This window comes from Hyalella azteca, unplaced genomic scaffold (genome assembly GCF_000764305.2).
Source record: "Hyalella azteca isolate HAZT.00-mixed unplaced genomic scaffold, Hazt_2.0.2 contig3311, whole genome shotgun sequence".
In the NCBI taxonomy this organism is placed as follows: domain Eukaryota; kingdom Metazoa; phylum Arthropoda; class Malacostraca; order Amphipoda; family Hyalellidae; genus Hyalella; species Hyalella azteca.
The window spans coordinates 23,114-34,262 of NW_025933563.1; the positions used below are offsets into that span (position 1 = coordinate 23,114).

The 11,149-nt window shown below is 39.0% G+C and overlaps 2 long non-coding RNA genes across 6 annotated transcripts; both read right to left on the minus strand.

Moving 5' to 3' along the window:
* Positions 1–1,541: 1,541 nt before the first annotated feature.
* Positions 1,542–6,868, minus strand: LOC108672762. 5 transcript variants are annotated; one of them, XR_001930915.2, is made up of 15 exons: positions 6,545–6,868; positions 6,111–6,175; positions 5,523–5,838; positions 5,136–5,178; positions 4,872–4,907; positions 4,397–4,479; positions 3,757–3,814; positions 3,525–3,586; positions 3,049–3,088; positions 2,765–2,822; positions 2,539–2,585; positions 2,303–2,352; positions 2,071–2,104; positions 1,803–1,884; positions 1,542–1,625 (listed from the first exon to the last, which is right to left on the minus strand). It is a non-coding gene; the product is annotated as an uncharacterized LOC108672762 (long non-coding RNA). The 5 variants fall into 5 exon arrangements; XR_001930917.2 differs by having other exon boundaries at positions 1,542–1,630; XR_001930918.2 differs by having other exon boundaries at positions 4,872–4,910.
* Positions 6,869–9,467: 2,599 nt separating this feature from the next.
* On the minus strand, positions 9,468–11,125 carry LOC108672763. Its single transcript, XR_001930921.2, has 2 exons — positions 9,854–11,125; positions 9,468–9,546 (listed from the first exon to the last, which is right to left on the minus strand). It is a non-coding gene; the product is annotated as an uncharacterized LOC108672763 (long non-coding RNA).
* Positions 11,126–11,149: the final 24 nt, after the last annotated feature.

An 11,149-nucleotide genomic window follows, 5' to 3' on the forward strand; every position in this document is an offset into this window, starting at 1 on the left:
ATGTTAAGTCTCCAGTCCTCTCTTGCAGCCATATGTCAGGAAGTTACCATTACCTTTCCAAACAAATTCATTACATTTATCGTACGTTTTTAATTGGTTCTACATAGATATTCGGTATACCTGTCTCACATTTTTGAATACTGGGAATCGTTTTCGTTTGAAGAGTTACCTGGCGGGTTTATATTCGTTGCGCAATGTTGCCTATGCGAGACCTGATCGCGATTCAAAGTTGAACATTGGGACACGACGTTTGTTTCTTGAATACGTTGCTCAGTAATTGAAATTAAATAAGATTTCTGGTTCATAATAATCATGCACATTACTTTGAATGTTTCAATTCGGGCGGCATTGCCCATTTATCGCGAGCAAAGTTGTGTTCACGTGTTATTCTTAACATAGTTATGTCGACGCTGAAGAGTGATCTGATGTGGCCTGTCTCTGATTCTTTTCCTTTTCGTGCCTTGTTCACCGATCTAAAATCGTATCTTTAGACAGATCTTTTACGACTGACGATAGTTTTAAGTAGCTACTAGACTTCCACCGGGTCCGATATGGTGTGATGCATTTCAAGTCTGAACATGTTTTTCATAGCTTTATCTAGTCTGTTCTTGAGCGCGTTTATACTCGCAGCGTCAACGATGTAATCGGGGAGGCTGTTCCACATGTCGGTGATTCGAAGCGAGAAGAAATGTTGTCGGGTGAAGTTGCGGCGGTTTTTTTAGTTAATAGCCCCGGCCCCCTGGTATTGGTGCTAGTTTCAAATTCTAGTATCCTTCGGGGACCCTGTATAAACCGTAAGCATACCAGTGCACTCTTGAACCGTTTCATTCTGAATCGTCGATTTGCTGCGGTATACCGAATTATGCATACATTTGGCAGCCAGTTTCCATTATTTGCTTACAAATAAGTGCATAGTATGAAGTCCTGCAGCGGAAAAAAGACTTCACGCAAACGCGTACGGCCTACAAAGATAATTGAATTTATTCGATCAAAAGATTCGTGAATCGTCTGTATCGTACATTTCAATGTACACGTTTCTAATCACATGTCTCGATTCATATTGGAAGAGTTGCGACCAAAAATATTAAGAATATTAAGATTTAATATATTGCTAATATGAAAGATTATTGTACTTTATTTATTCAATGGAAGCTGAAGCACAGCACATGATTCTTATTAGAGCAAGGCCATTGCCGAGCTTTTTCCTACCTCTTCGTTTCATTAAACTCCAACTTCCAGTATCGTGAAATTATTTTGAAGCCGATTGTTATACGACGAATTAAGTGTCAGAAACGAACTGAAGGTAATGCACCAAGCGCTGGGAATATTTGCATCAAGATCTCTCGTCTTTTTCCCAAAGTATTGTGTTACTAACGAAAATTTGTAAATTTCTCCGCCTTAGTCGCATCTTTCTAGGGCACCTTCCATTTTTGGGTGTAGTCTGCTCATGAACGATCGTGGAGGGGGGGAGACGCTGTAAGTGACAACCACGGATACGGCTACAGATATTGTTTCTGACCCTCGGGTAATGAGAGACAACAAAAGAAGAGTATATTGTGTATTTCGATAGAAAAGGTAGAATAGATTTGTAAAATAGCGGTGTCTTCATCGAGCTTCATTCATGCCTGTACTTGATAGGGAGAGAGAGCGATGGTTAGTTATTCAGACTATAAATCCTGTTTGGGTACTCATAGCACCTCTATTTCAGAACCATGCATGTACTTTCAGCATTATTATCAGTCTTGTTTAATCATCACTTATCAACAAACCATTCATCTCCCAAAACAATTGCAACAACGTACCAATACACAGTGCCGACCAACCGCTGACGAAAAGAGAGCCAGTAAGTACTGGACGTGGTATGTACAGGTGCTTACGAGTGGCCTGAAAACAACAAAGACCTCTTCAGAAGATATCTTTAACCCAAACAACAAATAATTAAATTACGCTCTTTCAGTGCCATGCATGTGTTTTCCACATTAGATTCAGATGTCTTTGTATCATCATTTATGCCTAAAATAGCGACCTGTCGTCAGTTTCACATTAATTTTGGAGGTAAAAAAATCTCACCTCGATTGTCGATGAACGGCTCGACCAATAGCATCTGGTGAAAAGAGGAATGCGTTGGTACAAGTTCATTAAAAAAACATTCAAGACTCGTAGCATCATAATCAGAGATCTTGGTGGTAAAACGTCGTCAGGTGTATCAGAAGTAGCTAGTGCTGTCATCATTGGTACAACAATTCTTCACATTGCGTCAAAGCATCTTATGTCAATAATAAGCGGCTAAACTATAATTTACCTGTATGGAGAACCATCAACTGCGCCAGCGGTCATTCTCTAACGCGCAATCTGCAAAAATAGGACGAAACTATTGGACGGATAGCTCCTGGTTAAGTAACCCCAACCAAAGGTTAAAATCAATGATCAGAGATCTTGGTGGTTACTCGTCGTCATGGTTTTCTGAAGTAGCTAGTAATGTCATCATAAAGTACTTTTCAATAAACATGAGTCAACTTTCTTTAATTTAATACTTACAAAAACCCATATTATTGCGGTCTTTTCGTTATGCTAGAGCTGCGATCCTGAAATTGCAGCACAATAATTAGAAAGGCGATTCTGCTGTTGAAACTATGCATCTTATAGACGTGAATTATCAGAGAGATTCCCAAATTTACATCATAAATTTCAGATACTGTACAAGTTTCATCATTAATAATGCATCATCATTGTTGGCATTGATTCTAGCCAACACAAAACTTACCACATGTAACTAAAAAAATGCCGGCGGTTTGAGATCATCTGTATTTTTGTAGCAGCACCTGAAGTGAACAGATCAATCGTTAGACTTTCAAACAAAAAAAAAAATACCGCGCCCCCCATAGGACCGACCAAGACGTCAGAATAACAAAATCGCTCACGCATTATCGGAGACTCTAGTCAATATATCTTCATCCATATGAAAGGTTAAAATCAAACATTTACAGCGGATATGGTGAAAGCAACCTCGCCGTACATTTGAGTACAAGAGAACGCTAATAAACTTACCCCGCGTCTGGAATATAAGTGGTCAATTTAACCGCAACATCTGAAGCGGGAAAGAAAAGTGCACGTGTTACAAAACCAAGGATACTTCAACATCAGTTACAGCTCCAATTTGATATCAGATCTTATTGTCAACAAGTGGTTTCAGAGTAACTATGATTCATCCATCATTTGATACACGCGACAAGAATAGCAATATTTAACTAGAGATCCACCTGCATTTTCAAAGAAAATTGCACCCGGCCATAAAAAATTAGTTCTATTAACCAAGCTCAAACGTGAGTTATACAATCGCCTTTTCCACACAAATAAGTGATGAACTTCAATTATCCATATAAGCAAATTGAACTTCGATAAAAATTTCCGTAATAAAGATTATGGCTGAAACGATGAGGTAAAAGCGGCAAATATCCACAGTTCACTGCTCAGTAGCCGTTAACCATTTATTTATTCTTCAAGTGGTTGGCCATTGCTCTCACCATTCATCAAGGCTGCAAGGAGGTAAGGTAGGTATCTTTGCTGTAACTCTTATTGCGCAGATCTGCCCAGTGGCAAAAAAAATCTCCGTCATAGATCGATCACAAGAAATATTCGAATGAAGACGAGTTTGAATGTCAGTTAGAAATTGTCGCTCAGTGTTGTTCAGAGACTCTAGTCATGAATCATCACACAAGACCTAGAAGAACAATTTGCTAAGTACGCAACACTTACCAGTAATTACAACTCTCCCACGGGCGCATCAAGGAATGAATTTGAAGCTTCCAAGTATCTGAAAGGAAAAGTATTCGCGTGAATCTAACTACTCAATCTACAGTTACCCGGAAATGTGCTCCATCACTCAGAATTAATGTGTAATCCTTTTTTAGTCAAAAACGACAGAATCATACGAACGAGATGATCATCATAGAATTGACAAACCAAATACATTCTCCAATTTTTTTAGAAACTATGAATCGAACTATCATATAGAAAAATTTTCATAATTTCAAACCCAAGCTAACTATTTTATTCTCGCAGTATAAATTTAATACTGCAAGCCACCCAGTCGAGTGCGTTTTTCTAGGCAAGGTCTTGTGTGAAGCGTCAGAATTATTTATGCAAAACAGAAGTTGTTTGTATGCATCGCACACGTACGCATTTCGTAAGCTTAAACTATGAATTAAATAATCGTACTGTTAAGAAAGTATTACAATGCACGCTTGTGTTACCATATGCCAGTCAGAGACAAGGAAACTACGAGGACAATGAACCAAAATTGGGATACACACAGAAAACTTCATTACAAATGAAATATAATTTGACGACTTCTTAGCTATGATGAGCAGCTAGAACATAAGGCAAGTGTACTTACCAGTGAGGCTATCTTGATCGCGTAAACTAACGAGGTGCCGCGCGTAGTCCAACGCTGGTTGTCTCGTCTCTCAGCGTTCACATCTAAATACAATTTGAAATTAACACATGCCCGAAAACTTCAAAAGCCTCATGTTATTCGATATTGCTTCATGCAAGATATAATTGTAGGAGGAATTCTAGAAGGATCGTGTTCAGTACACGTCCTCGCTGGTTCCTTCAGATACTCTAGCAGCAATACATGGTAATCGTAGCCGAGAAGTCGGTCCGATCTTAGGCAGCTGCTAACATCGGTAATAATTACTTCTGATCAAGCACTCGCCAAACTAGATAATGGACGTCATCAAATAGTCGTCACAGGCGAACTCTTCATATACAGCGTATACTCTAATGAAGAACTGAAGCAAATTTTATGCAAAGAGCGAGTTAATTTAGTCAAAGTTTCGCAAGAAAAAATTGCTTTGTGTACAACTTACGTGTCGAAACTAGTTTCAGCCCAGAAATGTCGGCATCTGCTGACAAAAAAAGAGCATAAGTGGAAGTTTTTAAAACGAAAGTAAAAACACCTCTTAAAAGTTTCAGTAAATGGTAAGCTTCATTGTGATCAGAGTAACTATGATTAAACATCAGGAGATATAAATGCACCGAAAATCCCCTAGCTAACTGCTTACAGGTGACTGAAAATTACAGCAAAATGTACAAAGAAAAAAGCGCTCCTTCATCTGCCGTGATTAACTTACCTGTGAGCAGGACTAGACGGCACCAGGCAACGCCCTCCACAAGCTGTAAGGAGAAACAAACGAGAGGAAATGAAAAACCTGTTGCGAGACTCGTCAAAAACTGCAATATAAGTAAAATCAGCGACTTTCTGAAATCATGACCATCATAAACACGGGCCAAATATGGCAATCATCATTGCAAAATACGAGAGAAACGTTATATTTTTTTATTCAAAGATAACTAGATAATTCGATAAATGCGCGTAAAATCGAGTAAAAATTTCAGCAAACAAAAACCTATTTGGACAATAATTTAACACTTCACTCATAAGAAATGACGTCGGGCAATACGACTAACTTGTAAATCAAATGAATTGCACTTAAAGAAATCAAAACGAGGGCACGAACCAATGAACACAAGGACGCATGTCGGAGGCGCTTGTCCAAGTAGATGGTGCTGGTGATATTGCTAATTGCTGAACGACAGTAAAAGATTCTCCAACATCTTCTACTCTTATCAGCGTCGTCAATGATGCTCACTTCCAGGGAATTCAAGAGTGCGGTGCCACTAGGAAAGAGTGGCAAAGAACAAGAGGTGGCGCAGAGTGGCCGGGAAGCAGAGAATCCGAGTGACGCAACAGACGAAGCAAAAACTGTAACTTGGCCACTGAAGAGAATGCATCACAAACAGGGATGTTCTGGGCGTGAAATGCTGTCTCTCCACCTGAAGATCCAAGAAAAGGTAACAACTATTAATAACTGCATTAAATATAGTGAATCAAGTGACGAAAATGTCAAGTCAGCATCGCAGTGTAACTTCAGTTATGTATCAGAAGACCGTCGCGATAAGGCTCATCATTAAAATACAGTAATAGCTAGATTACAGAATTAACGTTATATGAAACTAAGAAGTGTTTTTATCGTTAATTTCAAGGTTTGAAAGTGACTAACGGTGCAGATAGTGCACAGAATTGCTTACATTGATGCGTTACTCACCTTCCAGTAGATATAGCGCAGCAAATTGTTGTGGCGTTCTGGTCTTTCATGATCACTGCTTGGTCCTGTTTACGGACGCACAAATAAAGTTCGATAAAAAAAATTTCGCAGCCTATAGCCGAGGTAAAGTGGTCCATCTAGGAAATTAGCCGTCCTACATTTAACAAGCCTTGATTCATTTTCATATCTAACTTTTTTCGTGCAAAATACGAAAACAATAAAACAGTAACATAATAAACGAGTGTAAGAAGACCCGATAGCCACCAGCCCGAAGCTGGCAGCCAAACGCCGTCATGTTGATCTGGCCTGATGATAGTACCGTGACTGCTGAACCAGCACAGAGTGGAAACAGGCTATACCGTCATATTTATCATTTTCCAACACTGATATCCATAAAGACAAAACAGTGCATTCCTTAAGTAATAATGACTTACAGTGACTTAACGCAACAATCCCCATCCTTTATGATGGCCGCCATCTGAAGTGATTCTCCGAGATAATCTGTAATTGAAAAAGTACGAGGCAAGAGAAAAATGTACGCCTTAATTGAGCGCTTATCTCAGGTTCAGCTGATCGCTAAAATCAAGGTGATCATAAACACGGGCCAAATATGGCAATCATCAGTAAAATTACGGTGTACAAAGAAACTGAGTATAATAGATAACGTTAGCTCTACTCAACGACGTGAAACTTTACTCGTATACTCCTATTCAACACGTTGACTACGTATTGGTACATATGCGTACCACGAAATGTATTTTTCCTGGTACATCATTCAGGGTTGCCAGATGGCATAAAAAACGGCCAATTAAGTCCGTGAACAAAAAGGCCAAAAAGGCCAATAACTCAATATGTACTAGTATATTTGTAGGTTCCGGTGTAAAAATTCAATTTTTTTTTATTCAATTAGGAAGCGCCCCTTACAACCCCTATCGTAAATTTTACCCGATACCTAAATTGAAAAAACTAAATCGCGGAATTTGTCCGGTAAAGAAAGAAAGTCTGGCAACCCTGTTCCATAATAGTACTAGAAAAATGAAACAAAAGTACAAGATGAAGCAATCGTAGTCAACGTGTTAAAATTTGGATTGATCGACCATAGTAACTTAATGAAAAATGTTTGAGCGCACAAACCTCTATACAGACGACAACGCAGTAACATCAGGCAGCTACTCCGGTCACCTAAAAATAAATTAAGATGCACACTGTCCATACGATAACAACAAGAAGATGCCACAAAAATAAGCTATTGTCAGAAAAGTTAGAAGTTATCTTCAATTGGTGTTCAGAAGACCATCGCGAGTAGGTTTCATCATTGGAAAATAAAGAGTTTGCTAGATGTTCTAATCGTGATAATATCCAATAACTTACGGGAACGGCCTTCAGGCCAATTAATGGAGGTAGCGCCACAGGCTTGCGTTGCTTGAACCTGCCTGCACACGAGAAAGTTGTCACTGTAAGTTAGAAATTCAACTACCCAACACTGGCAGTGAAGTTGCAAATCTCAATCACACAAAGCAAGACAAAAATTTTCATCTGAAATACGAAGGCTATTGATGTGCTATTTACAAAAAATCGCAATCATAGTATACAAGACAGGATTTTTGATCTGGAATGAAGCCAAGACGGAATTTAAACCGCATACGAGATAAGTAACATGTCGAAGAACCCGATGAGCCGGTATCTTGCGTCACCGTCTCTAAACGCTCTTCAATGCTCTAGCCTTGCTCTAGTACCGTGACTGTATGGACAGCACTGTGTGGAAGCAGGCACTATGACCACCGCGACAAGCAACAACAGCGAGATTGATTATTTGTATTTCAGCATCTTATTTCTAAAATCAAATCTTTCTTGGCAAATTTATTAATCACTCGTACCTGAGAGCGTCGTCTCGAAGATGGAGGCCCCAGCAACAAGTGAATTCATCAAGTCCCAATCCTGAACGCGCAAGATTAGTTAGTTAACTGCATAACGTACATGACAAATATAAATTTCAGTCTTGAAAGGTCAGCATTCAATTATCGTCTTTGTTAAGCAGCCTGAACCACAGCAAAGACTGCAGCAGTTCAGTACTGACATCGACTCTGAGAATGAATTAAGGTGTCATCATTCCAATGGTGTCAAGTTTATATCGAGAACATCGAGATTAACTGCTTCGCTTCAGCTCAGCACTAAACAGTAAATGAGTATATCAACGGAGGATAGATGGAATCTAATGCTTCGTAATCCTACCTGCAGGATTTCTCGAGGCAGTAGTGACACCAGCCGGAATAGCACTAGCACACATTGTCTCACATTCCTGGGGGAGCACCAGGAATAATCATCATCCACAGGTCGACCGAATGTAAAAGTTTCTCAACATAAACGATTCTCAGGAGAGATAAATAATCATTGGATCATATGTCCCTATCACATTATCATCACATAGAATGTATGAACCAAGACTCGCAAAATAACTAGAATTGTGAAGTATAAAAATGCGATGGCTCACGAAAAATACGAAAGATCCATATGAACCACTCTATACAGCGCCAAATTTAGAGGCGATACTTGAAAACTCACCAAATGGGGAAAGAAGCTCGTCGGCGCTGACAGCCTAAGCGAAATTCGGTCAGATTCTTGACTCTGCACAGTAAGAAATTTTGTAATACATTTTACAAAGGACAAGTAACATTCCGTTTTAATTTCCTTGACAAGTCAGAAATTAATTTTACATCTTTGCGCAGCACCCGCCGGTAATACCAAGAACTGATATACCAAGAACAGGAAAACTGAACTCTGCGAATGAATTAAAGTTCATCATTCTAAAGAAATTAATAAACGATACAGAGACTAAACTACCACTTACGTGTCGTATGTGCTGGACACAGTAGCTTGGCCACCAAAGATCAGTAGTGAAGAACTGCTATTAACGCAGGAACTCATCTTATGTCTGGTAGGCAAAATTAGTTTTGTTGGATCACGGGAAAAATACTCCATCATGGAAGGAACCATAATATATCAATCAGATGAATAGAATAATCATTGCGTCCCTCATTATGGCACTAAATTAATCATCAGTGGATATTCATTGATAATATCAAAGTTAACTTCACAAAAACATAAATAACAGAGATGGCAGTGTAAACCATCATCATCACGCAGCGCAACCAAGATATAAGAACTGACCCCCAGATGCCGTGGTTGATGCTGCCGCAATTCATATCCAGTGCTTTTTTTCCTGTTAAAGAAAAACGTGTGTTATAGCCCCCGCAGAACATAAACATTAATATGGATCGAATCAGTAGATACGGAACCAACATATTTCATTAATGGAATAACATTTTACATTACTGGTGAGTAGGAAGTCGTCACTCACCAGGAGAGAAAGGCGACTCTTACGCAGGCGAGAGCGGGTTCCACTACAGCAGGCATAGCTTATTAGACTACACGGCCACTGCAAAAAAAAATTGCTTAAAATATCTTCCTCGCTGCAAAGAGAACATCAATCGGTCGGGTAAATTCAGTAAATTTTATTTAATCCATCAGGGTAGAAACTGTGCGCTGAAGCCAATAAAATAACTGAACACTTACGTGGCCAGTTAATTGTTAAAGAGCAACAGCAAGTTTCAGTTGACACGCATGAGGTCATCATTAAGGCGAATCGTTCATATTTCCATTCCGGCATTACTAACAGTTTATCTGCCAGTTGGTGCACCAATCAGCCCAAACCTTGTTAACAAGCAGATTTTCAATTTTCTCACCTTTTATAAAAGTGACGTCAGTTCATCATGTACGGTAGCAATTAATCGTCGTCAATTATCTCAAAAACTCAAAATCTGAAATGAAATAAATATATATTTAGCAATAGAACCACCAAGACATTAGGAGCTTATTTCAGAAAAAAATCACTTAGCAGGCATGCAACCCACACGATAATCTATTGGTTGCGGACAAATTAGCATGTCATCCATAACCAATTTTTAGCACAGCTCGGAATATTGTCTCGACATCAAGTGGGCAAGAATGTCGTCGCAGAACACTGAAGACTGACCAAAAACAGCCCTACGAAGGAACCGAGCACTTTACTCTAGCATGTCTCTGGCCTCTCACCCGTTGCGGGAGAGTGGAATTCCTGCATGCTTCAAGCTTCTATATATTGGGAGTGTGTGGGTAGTACTTTCCAAACCAAGAAAAAGAGACGTTTATTTGAAATTAAGTTCAATTTCATGAATAGTAACGGCAAAGCTGAATAATTAGTTTAGGTAATTCATCATGTCACCACGACACGAAGGATTTTTCAGAAAAGCCCAGCAAGTAAAGTGGTATATGGATTTTGCATGCCTTCTGGTCGGGCGCCATTACTGACAACCGAAACCTAACATGCGAATACAAATTCAATAAAATTAGTTCAACTCACCTAGGGCCATGTTCTTCACAGGCAGCTCGTCGGAGAATTTAGGGACAATTATCCCTAATAATATCACTAGCAGAAGATGAAATAATTTTCATGAGAATTGGGAAAAATACTCACCATGACAATGCTTCTGTCTATGTTAAATAAATACTCTTTTTGCAGATGGATAACGCTTTAGTTTCAGCAATTGATAAATTACCCAATGTTTATAAGCTTTAAGAGGATTTCTTAATACAAAACATCAAGTCTTCAATTCGGGGAAAAGGGCAGTAAGTTGAGTTTTAACAGGTAGTTATCCTAGGCAATCTGAGACCTTGACTTGATACAAGCAATTATTTTTCATAATGTTAAGGACAATTTTTGCCACAGCCTGGAGTAATAAAACGCTGGTTCAACCGGTAACAGTTTATTGAGGCTTCTTTCCGCGGCCCATTCCTCTCTGAAAAAGAAACACTTCAATAAGTATCAACCGTATAAAGTTCGCATATTATGCACATAGTGAAAAGCACACAAGAAAAAAATGATTTACATAGAAAATGTTTTAATAGTAGAAGCTTCTAAACTCTTCATTTCCCCACACCAAAATAACCAATCGTCAAAGAATCCAAAATAAAGTCCGTCATAGAATACGACATTAGATTTC